Below are 6,902 nucleotides of genomic sequence, written 5' to 3' on the forward strand. Positions count from 1 at the left end.
CAAAATAAGAACTGCCTTCTCCTACACATTATGGTAGCCATTGACTTGATTTATACTTTGAACCGTAGATTTAATTGTATGTTTTCTATATGATTTGCTCTGATTTAAAAAAAAAAAATCTCTTTTCCTCTCTAATTCAGAAATCCTGTCAGAAAAATGGTATGTGTCCCAACCTAATATGAGAATATTTTTCCCAATGATAGATGCTACCTAAAATAAAAAGAGAAGAGAGTTTAACCATCCTCATTTTTAGCATTATTTTTAAACATCTGGCATTGTACTGCCCATTAAAGAAACTTTCTTAACTTCTAGTTCAGTTATTGATGTTGCCTAATTTTCTTCAGCAAAAAGAGTATAATAGTAAGTGTTAAAAATGAACATCACTGACATTATACATATTTGCACAAAATCAGCTATGTGTCATTTTTTTTTTTAATTGTTGGGGATTCATTGAGGGTACAATAAGCCAGTTACACTGATTACAATTGTTAGGTAAAGTCCCTCTTGCAATCATGTCTTGCCCCCATAAAGTGTGACACACACCAAGGCCCCACCCCCCTCCCTCCATCCCTCTTTCTGCTTCCCCCCCCATAGCCTTAATTGTCATTAATTGTCCTCGTATCAAGATTGAGTACATAGGATTCATGCTTCTCCATTCTTGTGATGCTTTACTAAGACTAATGTCTTCCACTTCCATCCAGGTTAATACGAAGGATGTAAAGTCTCCATTTTTTTAAATGGCTGAATAGTATTCCATGGTATACATATACCACAGCTTGTTAATCCATTCCTGGGTTGGTGGGCATTTAGGCTGTTTCCACATTTTGGCGATTGTAAATTGAGCTGCAATAAACAGTCTAGTACAAGTGTCCTTATGATAAAAGGATTTTTTTCCTTCTGGGTAGATGCCCAGTAATGGGATTGCAGGATCGAAAATCACTTATTTGTAATATATTAAATTTTATCTATATCTATAAAAAGTAAAATTAAGAAAACAATTCTATTTCAGGGCGGCGCCTGTGGCTCAGTCGATAAGGCGCCGGCCCCATATACCAAGGGTGGTAGGTTCAAACCCGGCCCCGGCTGAACTGCAACCAAAAAATAGCCGGGTGTTGTGGTGGGCGCCTGTAGTCCCAGCTACTCGGGAGGCTGAGGCAAGAGAATCGCTTAAGCCCAGGAGCTGGAGGTTGCTGTGAGCTGTGTGAGGCCACGGCACTCTACCGAGGGCCATAAAGAGAGACTCTGTCTCTACAAACAAAAAAAAAAAAAAAAAAATTCTATTTCAAATTGCATCAAAAAATAAAATAATTAGGAATGATTGTATCAAATGGAGTGTAAGATATGTACACTGAAAACTACAAAATAACATTGAAATTAAGAAGAACTAAGTAAATAGAAAGATATCCAATGATCATGGATCAGAAGAATGAATATTGTTAAGACAGCAGTATTCCTCAAATTGATCTACAGATTCAACACTATCTCTATCAATATTCTGGTTGTTTTTATTTCCTGCAAAAATTGACAATCAGGTCCAAAAATTCCTTTGGAAATGCAAGGGACCCAGAATATACAAAATTATTCTGTAGCGAGGGCGTCTGCACGGACAAATGGAAGTGTAGGTGACGGTCCAAGACATCGCCACCAATCTGGGAACCGGGGAGATGGCCCAGACTGACCCCAAGACAGTGCAGAATCTGGCCTTGGTGGTGCAGATCCCTCTGCAGCAGATGCAAGATAAAATTTCAGACCATGTCTGACCAGATCATTGGAAGAATTGATGAACTGAGTAAGTGCATTGATGATCTGGAGAAAAACATTGCAGACCTCATGACACAGGCTGGAGAGGAAGAACTGGAAGACGAAAGCAAAATACCAGCCTCACAAAGGAGTTGAAGTTTGCTAACTTACACTGAAATCTGGAGCACTTTTCTTCCAAGCCAAAAGAAGACTGAGTGGCTTTTTGCAACTAACTACCATGTGTAGACAGGTTTTATATTATAAAATGCGCATTCTTATCACATACTATATGGTTAGTTTTTAGAGTGATTTACCCCCTAGTTGCTTGAACATGGTATCTTCGTATCTTGGGACCTTGGTCGGTTGTGCTATTAATTATTAAACACTAAAACTTTGGCAGTTTCTGCAAAAAAAAAAATTGTCAAATTTTTTAGTGTATTTTTGTGAAGTCATTTTTTCCCTGCCTTTCTTTTTGTAGTAGTTGCTCTTTGGTAAAAGGCTGTGTAATTCTTTTATTAAACAGTAATAAATCATAGCTAGCCCTGGTGAAGTGAGACTTTTTTTTTTTGGAGATAGAGTCTCACTTTGTCACCCTCAGTAGAGGGCCGTGGCGTCACATCTCATAGCAACCTCCAGCTCCTGGGCTTAGGCGATCTTCCTGCATCAGCCTCCTTAGTAGCTGCGACTACAGGCGCCCGCCACAACGCCCAGCTATTTTTTGTTGCAGTTTGGCCCAACAAACTGGGTTTGAACCCACTACTCTCAGTATATGGGGCCAGCGCCCTACTCACTGAGCCACAGATGCCACCTGTGAAGTGAGACATTTGTAGAGTTTAGGGTTTTTCGATTCTCAGCACAAATTGACTGTAGCTAACACAAGACAGTGTGTTGGCAATACTTTTCAAATGGCTAAAAAACATTTAAAAATTATTTATTAAGAAATATCTGTCACTGCTTTGTGCCAAAACTCAGAATTAAAGCATCCTGAGGTCAGATGCTAAAATGAAAAGTAACAACCACCACTTTCCTGTGTTAGAACTTAGTTAAAATACAGAAAATGTCATGAGGTGTTCATTTGTTAGAGTTTTGCATGAGATTCTGATACTTCAGTGGGACTCCGCATTATTCATCTACAAGGGTTATCATAAAAAATTTGGCAGGATTTTAAAACTGTTACTCCATTTTTTCTTTGAGTGAAAAAGAGAAAAAAACTAAAGAGACATTAAGTCTGGGCCAGTTGCTTGGCTAAAAAATAATAAATGGGTGATGCGGAGGCTCGGGTTTTTAAGAAGTACTCTTTGACCAACTATTTCTTACCGAAATTCTTGCAGAGTAACAATTTCATTATTGATCATGGAAGGCAGGGATAATGACTTGCCACTCAAAAACGCAGTGTCCAGTATGCCAAGCCCAGAGGTCAATACTGATGACCTGGAAGGCAATCCACGTGATTGTCACCACAGAGTGATTTTATACAACAAAAACTAGAAAAATTGTAAAAGTTGAGGAATGGTATGGTCCTTGATAGAGGGAAACTCTTGATGAAAACACTAGATTTTTTCCTAAGTTTTCAGTATGGCCAGTCTTGATTATATTGCAAGTATATGATAATAATAGGAAATGATTGTTCTACTCATAAGTTACAGGAGGAACAAAAAAGACTGAGGTGTTTTTTGTAATAAAAATAAATTCACCACTATTACTATCCACTATAAAACCTCCTTTGATGGGTCCAGTTATTATGCTGCAGGGTTTAGCCCCCGAAATGTCCCCCTCAAGGTGGCTGTGACCAGACTATCTGAAACCTGAGGGCAGGATTTATTGAGAGCCTCGTAAATGTCAAATGGAAATGATGTTGCTGGTTGCCATGGTAGGAGAGTCGGGGCATGAGTTGGCTTCCTGATATAACAGGTTTCAAAGGCAGCCCCTCCACCCCCCAACCCTGGCAACCAAAACTACCTGCTGTGAATAAAGGTGCCTGAAATCCTGCTACTGAAAAAAAATTATTTTGTAAAAGAAGAACACAAATGAAGAATTCACATGCCCTCATTTTGAAACTCACTACAAAACTCCAATTCTCGAGACAGTGTGGTACCAGCATGAGGATAGACATATAGATCAATAGAATAGAATTAAAATTCCAGCAATAAACCCATACATTTATGGCCAGTTGGTTTTCTAAACAGGTGGCATGACAATTTAATGGGGAAAAGAATGATCTTTTAGATAAATAGTGCTAGAATAACTGGATGTTCATAGGCATAGAATAAAATTGGATCCCTACTCATATATACACAAAAATTAACCAAAAATGAGTTATAGACCTGCATATAAGAGTTAAAACTATAAAAATCCTGAAATAAAACAGGAGTAAATCCTTGTGACTTGGGGTTAGGCAATGGTTTCATGATATGACAAACAAAAAACACAACAATAACAAAAAACTCTATAAATCAGACATCATAATTTTTTTTAAATTTGTGCTTCAAATCATCCCATCAGGAAAGTGAAGAAACAACCCAAGAATGGGAGATGTGTTTGTAAGTTTTAAATCTGATGACCTGTACACAGGATATTATCAAAAACTCTAACAACTCAACAATACAAAATAAATCAATTAAAGAACAGGCAAATGATCAGGATAGACATTTCTCCAAAGAATATGTACAAATGGATCAGAAACATATTAAAAGATGCTAAACATCATTATTTATTAAGGAAATGCAAATCAAAGTCACAACAAGAAACCACCTCACACTTAAGAGATGGACATAATAAAAAAGATAGACAATAACACATGTTAATAAGGATGTGAAAAAATACACTAATACCCTGGTTGTGGAAAGCTAAAATTGTGCAATCACTTTAGAAAACAGTTTTCTAGTCAGTTTCTCAGACTTAAAGCTAGAGTTACCAGATGACCCAGCAATTCCATTCCTAGGTCTATATCCAACATAAAAGAAAACATGTATCCACACAAAAACTTGCACATACATGTTCATAACAGCGTTATTCTCAATACCCCAAAGTACAAACAACCCAAATGCCCATCAACTGATGAATGGATAAATAAAATGTGGTATAACCATTCAATGGAATATTATTCAGTAAAAGGAAATGAAATACTTACTTCATTCTACATACAAATGAACATTGAAAACACTAGCCAAATGACAAAAAGAAAATGCCAGTCACAAGGGACTACATATGATTCTGTTCAGACATAGCATAATGTGTAATAAGGACAGATAACTAGGAAGGACATTTCTTTGTTTTCTTCAACAAATTTCAGTATTTTCCTTTTTTTTTTTTTTTTATTGTTGGGGATTCATTGAGGGTACAATAAGCCAGGTTACACTGATTGCAATTGTTAGGTAAAGTCCCTCTTGCAATCATGTCTTGCCCCCATAAAGTGTGACACACACCAAGGCCCCACCCACCTCCCTCCTTCCCTCTTTCTGTTTCCCCCCCCATAACCATAATTGTCATTAATTGTCCTCATATCAAAATTGAGTACATAGGATTCATGCTTCTCCATTCTTGTGATGCTTTACTAAGAATAATATCTTCCACGTCCATCCAGGTTAATACGAAGGATGTAAAGTCTCCATTTTTTTTAATGGCTGAATAGTATTCCATGGTATACATATACCACAGCTTGTTAATCCATTCCTGGGTTGGTGGGCATTTAGGCTGTTTCCACATTTTGGCGACTGCAAATTGAGCTGCAATAAACAGTCTAGTACAAGTGTCCTTATGATAAAAGGATTTCTTTCCTTCTGGGTAGATGCCCAGTAATGGGATTGCAGGATCAAATGGGAGGTCTAGCTTGAGTGCTTTGAGGATTCTCCATACTTCCTTCCAGAAAGGTTGTACTAGTTTGCAGTCCCACCAGCAGTGTAAAAGTGTTCCCTTCTCTCCACATCCACGCCAGCATCTGCAGTTTTGAGATTTTGTGATGTGGGCCATTCTCCTGGGGTTAGATGATATCTCAGGGTTGTTTTGATTTGCATTTCTCTAATATATAGAGATGATGAACATTTTTTCATGTGTTTGTTAGCCATTCGTCTGTCATCTTTAGAGAAAGTTCTATTCATGTCTCTTGCCCATTGATATAAGGGATTGTTGGCTTTTTTCATGTGGATTAATTTGAGTTCTCTATAGATCCTAGTTATCAAGCTTTTGTCTGATTGAAAAAATGCAAATATCCTTTCCCATTGTGTAGGTTGTCTCTTTGCTTTGGTTATTGTCTCCTTAGCTGTACAGAAGCTTTTCAGTTTAATGAAGTCCCATTTGTTTATTTTTGTTGTTGTTGCAATTGCCATGGCAGTCTTCTTCATGAAGTCTTCCCCCAGGCCAATATCTTCTAGTGTTTTTCCTATGCTTTCTTGGAGGGTTTTTATTGTTTCATGCCTTAAGTTTAAGTCCTTTATCCATCTTGAATCAATTTTTGTGAGTGGGGAAAGGTGTGGGTCCAGTTTCAGTCTTTTACATGTAGACATCCAGTTCTCCCAACACCATTTATTGAATAGGGAGTCTTTCCCCCAAGGTATGTTCTTGTTTGGTTTATCAAAGATTAGGTGGTTGTAAGATGTTAGTTTCATTTCTTGGTTTTCCATTCGATTCCAAGTGTCTATGTCTCTGTTTTTGTGCCAGTACCATGCTGTCTTGAGCACTATGGCTTTGTAGTACAGACTAAAATCTGGTATGCTGATGCCCCCAGCTTTATTTTTATTACAGAGAACTGCCTTAGCTATACGGGGTTTTTTCCAGTTCCATACAAAACGCAGAATCATTTTTTCCAAATCTTGAAAGTATGATGTTGGTATTTTGATAGGAATGGCATTGAATAGGTAGATTGCTTTGGGAAGTACGGACATTTTAACAATGTTGATTCTTCCCATCCATGAGCATGGTATGTTCTTCCATTTGTTAATATCCTCTGCTATTTCCTTTCTGAGGATTTCATAGTTTTCTTTATACAGGTCCTTCACCTCCTTCGTTAGGTATATTCCTAGGTATTTGATTTTCTTTGAGACTATGGTGAAGGGAGTTGTGTCCTTAATTAGCTTCTCATCTTGACTGTTGTTGGTGTACACAAAGGCTACTGACTTGTGGGCATTGATTTTATATCCTGAAACATTACTGTATTTTTTGATGAC

The 6,902-nt window shown here is 37.6% G+C and overlaps 1 pseudogene; it reads left to right on the forward strand.

The window, feature by feature from the left end:
* Positions 1–1,664: 1,664 nt before the first annotated feature.
* LOC128568358 (heat shock factor-binding protein 1-like) lies at positions 1,665–1,896 on the forward strand (annotated as a pseudogene).
* Positions 1,897–6,902: the final 5,006 nt, after the last annotated feature.

This window comes from Nycticebus coucang, chromosome 17, assembly GCF_027406575.1.
Source record: "Nycticebus coucang isolate mNycCou1 chromosome 17, mNycCou1.pri, whole genome shotgun sequence".
Classification (NCBI taxonomy): domain Eukaryota; kingdom Metazoa; phylum Chordata; class Mammalia; order Primates; family Lorisidae; genus Nycticebus; species Nycticebus coucang.